General features: G+C 42.1%; 1 protein-coding gene across 3 annotated transcripts in view; it reads right to left on the bottom strand.

Moving 5' to 3' along the window:
- LOC109433057 (cGMP-dependent protein kinase, isozyme 2 forms cD4/T1/T3A/T3B) overlaps positions 1-16,192 on the bottom strand; it is an 822,160-nt gene that overhangs the window by 780,725 nt on the left and 25,243 nt on the right. For all 3 annotated transcript variants that reach the window (XM_062851134.1, XM_062851136.1, XM_062851135.1), the window contains one exon: positions 7,090-7,646. The gene's annotated coding sequence lies outside the window, so the exon portion shown is untranslated. The remainder of the gene's footprint in view (positions 1-7,089; positions 7,647-16,192) is intronic.

Here is a 16,192-nt window from a genome sequence, read left to right as displayed (position 1 = left end):
TGAGAGAGAGAGAGAGAGAGAGAGAGAGAGAGAGAGAGATAACGACTCAAATGTGTGCACCGCAAGCGTTCGGGCCGAACCGTATCTATCCAATCCATTCGGTATGACCTAGAGTGTCCTTCCCGGGACGTCCCGGGACAAGAATTCCCGGGATTTGAATGATTTCGGGATTTCCCGAATCCTGGGATATAATTTTAAAAATCCCGGGAATCCCGGAATGAAGATCATTCGTAGCTAAAACTGCCAAATTTCCAAGCAAAACCTTGTTTTCACTTTTGGAATTTTATCGGTTTTCTCACATACTACCCATTGGGCTTTGGACACTAGGTTATACTTAAGAAAACATTCACGACAAATTTGGTTTTATCTCTCTCTCTTCTTGGCGTAACGTCTCCACTAGGACAAAGCCTGCTACTCAGCTATGAGCACTTCCACAGTTATTAACTGAGAGCTTCCTCTGCCAATTACCATTTTGCATGTGTATATCGTGTGGCAGGCACGAAGATACTCTATGTCCAAGGAAGTCAAGTAAATTTCCTTTACGAAAAGATCCTGGACCGGCTGGGAATCGAACCCGTCACCCCCAGCATGGTCATGCTGGATACCCACGCCTTTACAGCTGTGGCTATATGGGCTCTTGGTTTCATATAATGCCTTAAAATTAAATTTTCAATTATACTGGTTTATTCAGTGGCGGTAAGAACTAACTGGACGTGACCCAAATATTATATTACATTGTAATGTTTGGAAACCTGAGTCCAAACTCGTACTATATTATGTGAATTATCCGATTTTTTTAGAAGAGAATTCATGAATCTCAAAAACGAGTACAACGTCTTTAAAATTATTCAAAAACCGCAATTGCAAAAAAAAGCCAAACTTCTGTATTGAAATATTCATAAAACTATGAGTTCAAAAGATCCCTAAAATTGCAATGAGGTTGAACAGATGCGTTTTTTACAATGCACCAAAAATACAAACATCATCCGTAGCGATATTGGACGGATTATGATGCTTTTTACACTCAAAATATAAGATATTTGTAGAAAATTAACTTGCAATAAATTAGCTACTAAAGAGTTGAAAACAGACATTTCTTGGTGAACTTAACATTGATCCTTTATTTCTCTTTAAAGATGATTTTTTACATAGAATAATGGTTTATTACATTGTACAATAATTGGATAAAATGGCTTATAATGAAAACAAAATATAAATGTGTTAAATAAATAATAATAATTGAACTGCACAAAAGCAAAACAAAACAAATTTCTAGGTTTTTATTGAAATTTAAAAAAATCCCGGGATCCCGGGATTTCCCGGGATTAGCTGTGTATTTTGTCCCGAATCCCGGGACAAGAAAATTGGCCGGGAAATGGACACTCTAGTATGACCGAGCCGAACCAATGAGCGCGCTGCGATACAAGCAGATGCTCACACAGTCGTTTGCGCTTTTCATTATGTTTTTCTACCCATATCTTTGCTCATGCTCATCGTTGATCAGAGCACGGCATAATCGCACTTGATTTTAATACAAATGATGAGCTTTGATGAGCAAATAATCGGTGAAAATAGCAACACTGATTACAATCTATGGTTTAAAACTAGAGTCCTGTCATATTTTCAGCCATTTCGGTGGTCATTTAATGGTGGCCCAAAAACAAAATAGGTTTATATGGAAATTACTATGGAGAATTTTCAAAAAAAGCTCTCGCGTTGTATTTTTTTCCCAAATGCATAAATTCATAGGATCAAAGTCAAACTGAATTCTTTAGATCTTATTGATGAATTTTGCCGAAGACCGGAACTTATTTCGGCAAACGTGAAAAAAGATATTGAAAAAAAGTTCACTCCGATGAACATCTCCCTACACAATGTCCTGCGAGGTGTGCAAGAAGGTAACACGCATACTATGATTGCGTGGCAAGCGTGTCGATCGAGCTGTGGTCTTCGGCAACATTCATCATTGAGATCTGTAGAATTCTATTTTACTTTGACCCTATGACTATGAAAAATGCTCTACAGCTCGAAGAACCTTTTTGAAAATTCCCCATAATAATTCCCTATTTTGCCTTTGGGCCACCATTGAATCAACACCGAAATAGCTGAAAGTTTGACAGGACTCTAGTTTTGCACCAAGGATTGTGATGAACATATGGGAGCTTTGAATTTTTAACATGTTTAAAATCTGAACTGCCCTACTCAACACATCGCGGACTCCTCGGTTCAACCAGCTACATCTGGAATGTTGGTGCCTCCTAAAGTATTCCAACAGCTAACACATAGGTCGCAGAGTACAGGGATGGCATTTTGGATCTTTCTGGATGACCTAACGCTATTTAGGAAAACAGAGCATCGCAAAATCCTAACCGCTGTTTTTTAACGACTGCTAGATAATGGTTTCATTCTCCGTGAAGAAAAGTGCAACATTATAAGCGAATGGTCATGGGTTCGATCCCAGCCCCGGCACTTCGTCTGTTGCTCTATCGCTTATAACGCTGAATACTGATACTTCTGTGTAACGATTTTGGCAACTAGTATGTATCCATCCCAAGTAACACACATGTTATATAAAAGTTACGACAGCGCAAGTTTTGGTTGTATAGAAGTTTATTTTACGTTATTTCAACACAATGTAAGAATTACGTAAAATAAACTTCTATACAACCAAAACTTGCGCTGTCGTAACTCTATTATAACATGTGTGTTGCTTGGGATGTACTACCTAGTGCAGAAATGCCGATGTTATTTTCCGTGTCATCAGCAATAATTAACCCTTCAGCGCACGCGCTGTTGTAAAAAGTACAACACTACCAAAAAACCTCGCTTTTCGTTTACAGTGCGAGCGCGGTGCCGTTTCGGTTGCTTGATGGCGCGCGTCCTGGAAGGTTAAAAACCGGATGAAGATTTACAGCAGTCCAACTGGAAGATGACATTAAAGTACCCTTTTAAAAACAGTTGGGTTACTTCATATGGCGTTTGACATGGTACGAAAAAGTACATTCACATGCTCCGTTCTCCAGCAAGTTGTCAGACTCCTCGAAAAGAGATAGCCTGTTAACATCAAGAGCATTACAAACCCTGATCATCAAACGCTTCACTCTCATAAAGACGCCTTGGAATTGATAAAGTAAAACCGGTTGATAATTCTTGAAACTTAACGGAAACGGATTATAGAGCAGCTCCATAGAGGACATCCAAGAATGGAAAGGATAAATGCTCTGCAAGAAGTCACGTCTACCGGTCCAAGATCAATGACAGCTACGAAAGTTCCTCTGCAATCATGGCCGCTCGCTGTCATCCATATAGATTTGGCTGATTTAGCTGATCAAGTGAACGGCCTGTATTTTCTAGTAGTAGTTAACACATTTTACAATTGACAGGAGAAATCAGTATTGTACACTCGCCGACCACAGGCATTAATTTCCCGGACAAATTGTTTTCTCGCTTTGAAGTTCCAACCACTCCGCCAATGCGACACAAATTTTATTGGTGTAGTTCGCGGATTTTTGCAAGAGAAAAAAAAATCAACATTTACGAATTTCCTCGTACCTTCCGCAGTCGGGAGGCCAGGCGAACATTTTATAAAGCATTGAGGATTCTTTTCTTATTGACGTAACATTCCCACTGAGACATAGCCTGCTTCACAGCTTAGTGTTCTGTGAGCGCTTCTATTGCTATTAACTGAAAGCTTCCTTTGTCAATGATCATTTTGCATGTGTATATTGTGTGGCAGACACGAAGATACTCTATGCCCACGAAATCAAACAAATCTCCATTACTAAAAGTTCTTGAACCGACCGAAAATATAACCCGTCACCCTCATTATGGTCATGTGGAATACCGACGCCTTTTTAGCTGTGCCTAGCCTATAGGGGTTCAAAGGGGTTCAAGATTAACCCTAGAGAAGTTGCGTTTTCGACTACCTTCAGTGACACCACGCTCACGCTGTGTGACATTTTTCATGGTACGTGTACTCAGTACACGACGCGACCGCTTTAACTCCCGGTTTAACGAGCGGGGGAGGTCTTCAAATTATTGAAAATCTTTGTTCAAGCCTATAGAACAGTCTCAAGTAGATTCTTGAATGATGATTCTTCGTCTCAGCCGATGATCGGAAGAGTCCTGTGCAATTCTGTAATTACTCCAACCACGATAGCTGATGGAACCAACAATCAATAAAGAACAAAATTATCAGCACAACCGGAATTATGGGGTAAGAAAACTACAAGCTATGAATCTACACTACAACGTTCGAATGGACCCAAGCAACACACATGTTATAATAGAGTTACGACAGCGCAAGTTTTGGTTGTATAGAAGTTTATTTGACGTAATTTTAACATTGTGTTTAAATAACGTAAAATAAACTTCTATACAACCAAAACCTGCGCTGCCGTTACTTTTATATAACATGTGTGTTGCTTGGGGACGAATGAAATGGTCAACAGAAATGATCCGTATCGCTATGCCGGCTAGCAATTAAGTGAGGAAATACGAAGAAATCTTCCCTGACCATTTTCGTGGACAAGTTCAGACTGCGGGAAAATTCCCAAAAAACAATAAGTCACGTCAAACTCAAGTTTCAAAACTATATAAGGAATTTTACGGTCATTTGAAATGGAAACAATAGTAGCAACATCGTAGCAGCACTAATTATCGCAAACTTCCAATTGAGTTGTCCAAAAAAAGTCTCACGAAACCTACTGCAAGCCTGTCCATATACGTGAGAACAAAAGATGTTTACAAAGTTCTTACAGATAGATTAACACGGGAAATCTGAACACAAACCCCTACCACACAGGAATTTGGATTGGTCAATGCAGTTTCCAGTGGTGAATATAAACTTATCTAGATAAGTATATTTCAAGCAACGTTAGTTGAGCTCTTACACTATGGATCGAGCGAAAATTTGTACTAGCTTGGATGTCTGTTATCTTTGGTTCAACCATGCAACATTACAATTTGTCGGTATACAGGTATTCTTCGATATAACGTGCTTGAATTTTTTTTATTTTATCCCAGGAAGAACCCTTAGATAAACTTCGAAATCACTCAAATCAATGCTGTGTTGCTGCATTAGCATTGTTATCCAAAATAGGCGCAATTCGAGGAAAAAATTTGTGTACGTTCGAAGAAAAATGTACGTTATATCGAAGCACAAAAAACGAAATAAGTTTTTCGTGAAAACTCAAGTTTTTCGTTATTGGTTTTGTGGATTTCACCGAAATCATTATTAACACGGTGTATGTTGCAAAAAGAATCATCGAAAAAAAAAAATCAGTATCGCTAAGTCACCCACCAAATGAAAGCTAAGGATGCCCTCTTTTTGAGGCCAAGAGCGAAATTTCGAAGTTTCCGGAAAATACCAATTTTTTTGGGTACTTTTTACCCAAAATTTGTATGGGAAAATGACCCCCGATAGAACATTTCGATCTCAGCCTCAAATGAAATTATAGACCCTTAGCTTTCATTTCGGGGTGACTTAGGGATACTGGATACTGATTTTTTTTTTCTAATAATATTCTTCTACCATAGACACCGTGTTAAGGGTTAATTTCAGGTCGAATACATCAACATTAGCATAAAAAATATCAAATTTTTCTCTGCTTCGATATAACGTACAAAGAGATTTTTTTGTACGTTATATCGAGAATACATGTATAGTATCAATGTGCCACTTGAGCAATGAATAACTAGTAAGGGGCTGTTCATAAACCACGTAGACCAAAATTTGGCCATCTCAGATCCCCCCCCTCCCCCCTCGTAGACTTTTGTCCATACAAAAAAATTGAAATTTGTATGGAGCATAGACTTTGGTCAGACCCCCCCCCCCTCCCCCCAAAAAGTCTACGTGGTTTATGAACGGCCCCTAACAAAATAAAAGTAAAGCTTTTAATGGTTTTCAACAGGGGACCCGCATGCGGCAAGGTAGGCCTACTGCTCATCTTTTGCGAGTGTGTTAGTGTGACTGGCAACGCGACCAGAAGCCTAGTCGAATCCTGCTTGGAAATCGGTTTGTTTTGTCGATGGGGGTGGCCCGCGAAATCGCATTGTGTTGTTTGGGAAGGCCCGCTCGATGCATGTTAGGTAGGCGTAGTTTGTTCGAGTTTGACGTGCCTGCACCCTCCCTGGTTTTCAACAATTCATCTAGTTCAAGCCATAAGCCGTTAGTACACGCTTTGCCACCCAGTAGGCCAAGGGCGATCTCAACATTGACAAAACTTTGGAAATGTCAAGCGTATGCTATGCCGTTGGTTGATGAGTGCGGAAAAGTTTGCACACTTGGCAAAGCGTGTACTGATAGCTTTAGAAACTGCACCAGACACTAAGTTTTCACGAACATGGCCAATTTGAATGCTAGTATCTTTATTTGGCAGCACTGACAATTTAAACCTCTTTATTTACAAAACAATCAACAGCTGATGCATGATACGCCAGTTTACGCAAACCAGCTCACCACGCTACACACCACCGTGTCAAGACCAGCCGCCAAGTGTTGGTAAACTCACCACGCGGCCGCAGATCTTCACCTACATACCTACAAATACAAGATCATCACACTTGTTTAGCTCTCGATCTCACCACTACGCAAAGAATACGAGCAAGTGTGCAAGTTGTTGCAACCACTTGTTGTAGCATCGCACGCTAATACACCTTAAGATAATGTAGCACTACAAACACTACTTGTATCACGTCACGTTGCATCGAACAGAACCGACCCACCACACTGACTGGCAGTAAGCGATCGAAGAATAATGAATGAACTGCACTCGTCAGTCACGACGACAACCACGACGGCAAGAGGCCACCGACTCGGTCGACTACAAACATCTCACACGATCAAAATTGGCACTTGATCAAGCGAAACAAGTTTGCCGCTTTTGCTTCCTTCCGCTGTTTCTACACTACACACTTGTTGACGCGCGGTTTGTTGTTGGTTGTTGGACGCGGGCGGTCTGCTGAACTGTGAGGCTAGAGATGCTGCGGCAGTGTGGTGAGGAGGTGGGCGCTACCAACCTACCCGCAAGGCAAATGGTGGCCAATGACACTTGGCGGCTGATCTTACCAGCTGTTACGATCACTTACGTTGAACTTCTTCTGGTATTCTTTGGGCTGTTTTGATTGACAGTCGTTAATTGTAGTCTCGTGGCGTTTCTTCTTGCACAATCTGTTTCACCGGTTTGTCACACAGAACACTATGTTGGACTAGATTGTTTTTTCTTCTTGGGTTTTATGACACCTTATCGATGGTCTGTGAACAACACACTATCACTATTTTTTCGAGCTTGAGAAAGCAGTTGTTTGACTTCACGTAGACACTGAATTTTCCCTTTAGAACGAATGATTTATCACAGTTTTCAGCTTCGCACGCTCGCGTATTTTTCACTTAGCGACGGTTATTCGACGGCTCGGTTCACCGAATGAGTTCAGGATCGTTTCTTGGGCAGCACACAACTAGCGGATTAACACCGTAGGCGATTGCTCGGAAACTCGTATGCAGTGCTGAGTTGATTGAGGAGAGGAGAGCTGACCGTAATGGTGATGGTAGAGTAGGTACTGATAAAAGACGGCCGCGACGATGATGACAACGCTTCTATACTCATACGACAGCGGATAGTGGCTCTTCTGCTGTCTTCAACTCTCTGCGAATAAAAAAGAAAAATACGAGAGAGATATTTTTAGAACCTGGTGTGGAAAGATTGGTATCAGTAATAACAAGATCAACAGCCGGCGTTGATGACATGCTGTTCATAGCAATATACCTATAATAATGTGATGGCTAAAATATAAACGACTCATAAAAAAGTGATCATTTTCCGTAACAAAATCAGAAATTGCCAATAAAGAAGTAGGGGTGGGAGCAATAATAAACTATAAAATTTCCATAAACAAATCAAAAAGTGCATAAATAAATCAAAATTTCCCATAAATAATTGATTTTCGAGCAATAAAAAACGTCGGAATTTCCACGAATAATTCAATAATTGCAATAAATAACTACATTTTTTCCACCAAAACAGTTAAAATTTTCCATAAATAAATCTGATTTTTCCATAAAAAATTTACAAATTCCCAATTGAAAAACATCAAAAAAACAATTGAAAATTTAGCAATAAATAGGAACTGATGAGCAAGGTAAAAGTACCGGCTGAGCCATGCGGCGAAGCCGCATAGAGGATTGAGGAACTGAGGCGGCAGAAGGCCGCCGATGTTTCCGAAATCCGATGCGCCGTAACTGCGTCGATTCGGTTCTAGGCAATCCACAGATCCAAGAATTTGCCCGGTATAATGCGAACAGAGATGTTATCCCTTTTTTAAGTCCGACGAGCGTTAGCGAGTTCGGACAGCAAGCGATTGTCTGTTAAATTGCACAATAGTTTCAGTCTTTCTATCTGTATAATGTAGTATGTTCGAAAATTTTTGTTGGAAAAAATATAGTTTTTTATTGCAATTGTTGATTTATTTGTGGAAATTCTTACATTTTTTATTGCTAGAAAATCAATTATTTATGGGAAGTTTCGATTTATTTATGCGCTTTTTGAATTGTTTATGGAACTTTTCTAGTTTATTATTGCTTCCACCCCTAATTATTTATTGGTAATTTTCGAATTATTTATGGAAACTTTTTAATTTATTATGGGACGATTAATTGGCTGCCATAATGTGATGGGTGTAAAAGAAAGAGTGTGGTATAGCGTTCTGTAAAATAAGGTATTTGCCAATATAGGGTTTTTGTTTAGTGTTCCATAAAGATTCACTTGCACAGAAAAAAATATTCATGTAAAATTCAGCGAGAAATCATGCACATAAAGGGAATGCTTGATTTAGTGCATATTTACATGAGATATCATGTAAAATTACGTTACAATCGTGTAAATTTCCGCTAATAGTCACGTAACCAGTTGGAGTCCATAATGGTTTACGCGATGGTTGGCGGAAATTTACATGAAGGTAATGTAATTTTACATTTTATCTCATGTAAAAGTGCACTAACTCTGGCATTCCCTTTATGTGCATGATTTCTCGCTGAATTTTAATTACATACTTTTTCTGTGTGATTTTGCTTGGAAACGTACTGTAACACGCTTTTCATTTGGAATCGTTGCTATCCAATTCGTATTAAGCTTTCCGGGAAACTTTCGGCACACATTCACCAGATCGTTCTGCACCCGTTCCGCCCACCTTGCACGCTGCCCTCCAGGTTTTCTTGTACCTACCTGATCTTTTGCGAACCCAGCTTTGCACGGTTATTGCCCGGTATTCTCACAACATTTGCCACCTTCCGAATGCTAGGTTCGCCGTAGACTGTAGCGAGCTCGTGGTTCATTCTTCGCCGCCTCACACTGATCCCCTGTATACCTCCAAAGATGGTCCTAAGCGCACGACGCTTAAATACTTCGAGGGCTTGCATGTCCTCCTCGAACATAGTCAAGCATTTTATACATGGTACGTTTGATGCGAGGATGTTTATTGTGTTACTTAGGCCTGACTTCCACTAATGATGCATCTTCGTATTTCACGGCTAACGGTGTTGTGTGCTGTTAAGGTTCCGTAGTAGACAAATTCCTCCACCACCAAAGTGTCCCTAGGTTGGCAAAATTTCGTGAAAATCGTGCCTCGGCTGTTGCATAACACCTTCCAGGGCGATGTTGAACAGCAGGCATGTGAGTCCACCATGTTGTCGTAGTCCCCGGCGAGTTTCGAATGAACTAGATAGATCGCCTGAAACCCCTACAGTTTTATTTACACCGTTCATCGTCACTTTGATCAATCTAGTGAGCTCGGATCCCGGAGAAGCCGTTCTCGTCCATGATTTTACATAGCTTTCTGCGGTGGAGAACGTCGAACGCCGCCTTGAGGTCGATGAACATTGGACAGGTTGCGTTGGAACCCAGATTGAGATCTGGTATTCGCGGTTGTTTTTTAGGATTTGCCGTACGGTGCAGATCCAGATCGGGCCCGTTTTCGAGCGACCTTCAACGAAGCTAGATTGACAACATCCCAAAAACTTCTTTACTTTTGCTCGGATTTTCTCACACTCTAACTTGCTCCAGTCTTGTAGCTGGGGCAAATTACCTCTCCCTTCCTCTCTTCCTGTAGCTGTTCAGTCACCTGGGAGGGGAGAGGACATGACAAAGCGATACGTCGAGAAGGAGTTCTGTTGCGCTGGATGCATCGCACGCAAGTGAAAGTCGTGATTCGACAACAGCGATATACAACGACAGCAACTACGAGATGAACTAGCGCTCCACATGGCCACTGCAGTCACGCAGTTCTGTGGGACAGACCCCATCTTCTTCTTCTTCTTCTTCTTCTTCTTCTTCTTCTTCTTCTTCTTCTTCTTCTTCTTTATGGCTCTATGTCCCCACTGGGACTTGGCCTGCCTCGCTTCAACTTAGTGTCTTTGAGCACTTCCACAGTAGTTATTAATTTAAGGGCTTTCTTTGCCTTCCATCGCATGAATTTGTACATTGTGAGGCAAGTACAATGATACACTGACTATGCCCCATATCCAGGCACCGAATATCCAAGCTGCGTAATTCCTATCGGTAAACAAGTGCAGTAAGCATCATAAACCAGGATATTTTGCTACCGTACTTGAAGGCCGTACAGAACCTCGAGGAGCTGCAATTTACTGTGTATTTAGCGGCGGTAGCTGTTGTCAAGACGCTGGTATTATGGACGCGCCCGCAAGGAGACGGTGAATGTCGCACACGCCCCAGCACACAAAAACGCGCGTGGATGCGACGTCCGGAGAACCGGATCGCTACATTGCGGAATGGATCAACGAGGCTAGTTAGTTACGTTGTTGAAATTGCGAATCCCGCAGAGCTCCGAATTCTCACAGAAGTCAGCATAACGGAGATCCTCGATACCCATGTACAGCGGTTGAGTGCTCTTGCGAAACGATTGGGGCGTTGCGGAGAATGTTCGAAGCGGAAAGAACAAAACCGGATGTTCAACATTAACGAAAGGAAGTTCTACAACTGCATCCGAAACGACAAGCTTGATTATGGACAACGCCTTCCGGAGATTGGCGACGTCACACAGTTCTGGGCCAATCTATGGGAGAACCCTGTCCAGCACAGCGATGATGGGATGTGGTTGGCAGAAGAACAGCGTCAGTGTAATGGAGTTGGAGACAAGCCCGCGGGAGTAGCTGCCGGCCAGGATATATGTGAGACAACCCGGTATACCAGAAATTGGGCTGCACGAAGACCCGATTTTGTGCACAATTTTTGGTATAAAAAACTCACGACGATTCACGGGTGGATGGCGAAATGCTTCAACATGGTGCTAGAAGAACCCACGCAGCTACCAGAGCTCATTACCAGAGGTATCACTTATCTTCTGCCGAAGGACCAAAACACAGCTGATCCAGTAAAGTACAGATCAATAACGTGTCTTTCGAGTCCGTAGAAAGTGCTGTCGTCGATAATAGCGAGGAGGTTACAAAACTACTAGGATGCCAACAACGTTATGACCGAGGAACCAAAAGAGGGTCTCAAGAACACGCAAGGTTGCCAAGATCAGGTTATCATAAATGCAGTCAAGCCACCGAAAAGCAGAGGAACCTGAGCATGGCGTACATCGACTACAAAAAGGCGTACGTCTCAGTACTGCACTCGTACCTTTTTAGGGGCTGCAGTTGTACAAGATAGATGGGAACGTCAACAGGCTGATGCAACACGTGATGTAGATGTTAATGTTGAGCACATCCCTACAAATTACCGTCGAAACAGCTGTGTTGCGGTCCGGAACTCTCAGTATCAGGAATGGGACATTTCCAGGCGAAACCTTTAGCCCGCTATGGTTCTGCCTTGCGATGAACCCCCTCAGCAGAGCACTCAACCAATGCAACTATGGCTACCAACTGAAAAGTGGGGGAAGGAGTACAATAACAACCCACATCTGCTTTATGGACGATCTGTAGCTGTTTCGGGAATCAGTACAGAGGCTGCATCAACTGTTGCAGCTTGTGACGGTGTTCAGCAACGACACCCGGATGGAGTTTGGAATTGACAAATGTCGGTCAGTCCATCTTCGTCGGAGTCAAGTACTGGACGCCAGCTGTTTCCACGTCAACGAACAGCTTCGGAATATGGTTGAAGACGCAGCGTACAAATACCTCGGCTTCCTGCAGCTTTGAGGTATTTGCCACTCGACGATCAAGAAGGAACTGCAGGACATGCATCGTGTCAACTGTGTTCTGAGGAGCTTTCTGTCAGCCAGCAACAAGGTGAAGGCGATCAACACGTTTGCTGTGCCCCTGTTAACCTACAGATTTGGGGTGGTAAAGTGAACCAAGACTGAACTCGAGGCGTTAGAACGAGCAGTACGAGTGGCGTTCACCAAGCACCGCATGCACCATCCAAAACGCGCAGTAGGAGGAAGAGGTGTCACCAATATCCAGGCACTATGTGTCTTCATGATCCAGCAGTTGCGGGCATGTTTCGTAAAAGTCCAGAACCGTCATGAATTGTACCGCGCACTGTTCACATACAGTGCCCACAGTGCAGAGTTCAAAAAGCTAAATTTGAACAAACGTTAGACGATTATGCGTCAAAAAAGACTTTGCCGAATCTGTCAAATTTCTAACCGGGCATGACCATGGCGCTCCTAATAGGAATCTGGAGTGGCAAGCTGTCACATGCGCTACATGTCCACTCGTCAACTTTTTTCGCCTTACTACGATACCTTACTGTCACGCTGCATGGGAGCGGCAAGAGCGTTGAGCTGTACACGTTTCTAGATGAGAACCGTTAACTTTGATGCAACATTAGTCAATGTGCTTGGTGTAGAAGCACCTAACGAGTCACTTTCTCTGGGATGGACGGAAGATGTAACAACAAAAAAACGAATCACAGTGCATTGAAGTTACGATCTCCGGCACGAACGAAGATGGGCGTTTTGCAGGCGATTGGAACACTTAAGTTATCAAGTTGAACCTCCATGGTTTGACGAACAACTCTGTGCACATATTCGCATTTTATAAACCTTCCATTGACGATCTATTGTGATGTCTCTCCTCAGTCAATTATCGATGTAGACAGACATCCGAAACTCGTCTTGGACGGTGCGAGTATGGAACACACACACACTGGTGGGATCAGATTTGTGGAGAACGTAAACGCTCATGTGAAATTGTCAGAAAACAGAACAGCCACGGCCATTCGACGAATGGTGGCTCTAAAGAGGAATAGGCGAAGGACAAGTTCCTTGATAGATCAGTCTGAGAACAAATAGCGGAATATATTGAAAAGGGATATGCGCACCATTTAATTGCAGCAGAATTAAAGTTTACGGAGCTGTATCACGTATGGCATTCGTCACTAAGGGTAATACGTATTCCACGAAAGCTTAAAAAAGTTAGGCTTACTTGGGATGCCGCCGCCAGAGTACTTAGAAGGTGTATCCTTGAACAACAGAATGGTGAAAGGACCAAATTTATTTTTATTCTTAATAACTTAACCTAATTCACAGCTCTTTTGTCCACTAGGGCATAGGTTCCCAAACTTTTTGGGTGCGTGATCCCCTTTTGCCAGTAGGCGTGCTTTCGCCGACCCACCATAGAAATTCCCGCATTTGTTGTCTGTTACAGTAAATTATTGAACTGTCCCTCGCGACCCCCTGGATGAAGGCTGGCAACCCCCCTGAGGGGTCGCGACCAACAGTTTGGGAAACCATGCACTAGGGTACTACGTGAGCGATTCCAATTGGACGCTGCACTTCAACTTTGTACAGCGCTTAAATGTATTCTATTCTATTCTACTGTATTGAACTGGTTGCCTTTGTGCTTCTTTCATTCTTCTACCCTGTCCATGGTAGAATGATGAGCACGATGATGCTGATGTGTGGCTGCTGTTCCCTTTCCAGTTCGAATGGGGTCCATTATGAGTTGCGGTTCGCCGATATCCGGAATTTGGATAGAGCTTATGCTCCGAAGAGGGTCAGGTGCCAGCTGCTCTCGGGGGGAAGAGCAACTGACGAAAAATTGCAAGTGCCGGGGCTGGGTTCGAACCCATGACCATCCGCTTATGAAGCGAACGTGTGGACCACTGCGCCACGGGCTCCCGACAACCAAATTTATTGGCAGCGTTATCCACTATTCTCACGAGCTCCCGCCAAAAACAAATTGCGTTCTATATCCACAGAAAGCTCCACCAGTTGCTCATTCGCCCAATAGACCGATAGACACAGAGGTCATATTTCGAGAACATCTGGATAAAGATCCACAAGTATTTGAGATGGATGTCTTTAGTACTACGTGCTCCCATGTATTGCGCAATACTTAAAGAATAACAATGCAAAACAGCAGTTTTCTGAAGCACCGACATTCTGCGTGGAGCTCGTCCAAAGTAGTCGAACAAATTTGGCAACCCAACGATGTTCAACATACAATCTTGACCTCGGATTCAAACACTTAAAGAGATCAACCGAAAATTCGTTCAGTTTCGACCAGGTTTTGGTCGACCAATCGCTGCCAAGGCTGAAGTTGCAAGCAGCCTATGCTTGCTTACCTTCTGGGCAGTATTTACAAGGTGTTTACAATACCTGTTGCTTCACGATTTCTTTCGGCATAACAACCGTACTCGCATTGAAAGTACTTATTATATGCATCGTAATCATCCATTTCATTCAAATCAAATATGTACTGTACACTACTACTCATAAGTATAGTATTGTAATAAGTTTAGTATTATTTCCACGTTTATTATCCGAATGTTTCGAAATCCTGAAAGTTGTCGCTTTCGATACACTCCATAGGAGACCACTTCTTCGGAGGTCTTGCATAATTTGAGACATTCAGAATAACTATTATCTCTGTAGAAAATCTTTTTTTACAATCATAATTATGACAATTACTATATGTACACAGATTTTATGATTATGTTTTTACCGTTTTTAGTCATTGACGCGAACACGTGTACACAATCACGTTCGCTTCACGATCAGCGAAAATGATTTAGGGTGCCTGTACCAGTTATCGCACCACCTAAGAAAAACCATTTCTACAAAAATAATAAGAAGATCAACGAATGTAAACAATAAGTCAAATGATTGATTAGTTTTCATACTTTACAGGAAAAATATAAAAACGGAGCCAAAACTACTTTTAGTATTTATTACGACGTGTGCCAATGATAGGAACCCTGTACCAGTTATGGACACATTTGTTAATTTGGGTTCCACTTCGCACTATTTACATGCATTCCTTATGGGAGTTGCCATAACTGGTACACTATGGCGAAATAGGGTGCAAGGAGGCCGAAAAGTTAAGGAAAATGATTTATTTCTACCACAATTTGAGCAAATTGTGAAGTTTGAATGATTGCAATCATCATTTGTGATCGTGATCTGTTGTTCACGATTTTTTTCTTGTTGATTTGTATCTTTAAAGGGTGAAAATCAACTATGGCGAATTTGAGGTACTATAGCCATAACTGGTACACTGAGCCTACATGCAACCGAAAACAGAAACAAAAACAAGCGTAAATCGATAAATAAAGAGCGTCATAAAACGAGACCGAAGTACTGCTGCCACGGGCTGCCACTACTGCTACCATTGCTTTCTGAATGGAATTGATTGACCCATTACAAATCCGGCCCTCACCGTCAGGTGCCGATCATTGATGAAAAACAACAGGAGGCTATCTAAGCGGTCTATCGTTCGTGGCCGTTGCAGATATTCAGGAATGTGGCAATTTGGCATCAAAGGGACTGTTCATAAACCACGTATACCAAAATTTGGTCATCTCAGACCCAATCAACAACCCCCCCCCCCTTCGTGGAGTTTTGTCAATACAAAAATTTTAAAATGTGCATAGAGCGCAGAGTTTAGTGAAACCCCCATCCCCAATACGTGGACGAATGGCCTCCATTTCGATTAGATAAGCAATTCGATTAGATGGCTGCATGGGATGCAAATTATATAATACGAATAAGTCTAGTCTATACGCATATGGTGTTATATCTTTCTTCATTAGGAGCAGGGAAAAGCCCACTTGAGTAGAGCAACATTAAGCCCATTCTCAAAAAGGGCGCACACCAGGGTGTTGTACCTAAAGATTAAAAATATGCTATACATGGGAGAATATCTACCCGCGTGATCCATAATGTCTTCAAGGATTTCCTTCAGAAACTGCTTAAGATATTACATGAAATTGATTTACCTATATCAGTGATT

Source organism: Aedes albopictus, chromosome 2 (genome assembly GCF_035046485.1).
Source record: "Aedes albopictus strain Foshan chromosome 2, AalbF5, whole genome shotgun sequence".
NCBI lineage: Eukaryota > Metazoa > Arthropoda > Insecta > Diptera > Culicidae > Aedes > Aedes albopictus.
The sequence above is the reverse complement of the archived record's forward strand: the minus strand, read 5'-3'. Positions and strand labels throughout refer to the sequence as shown.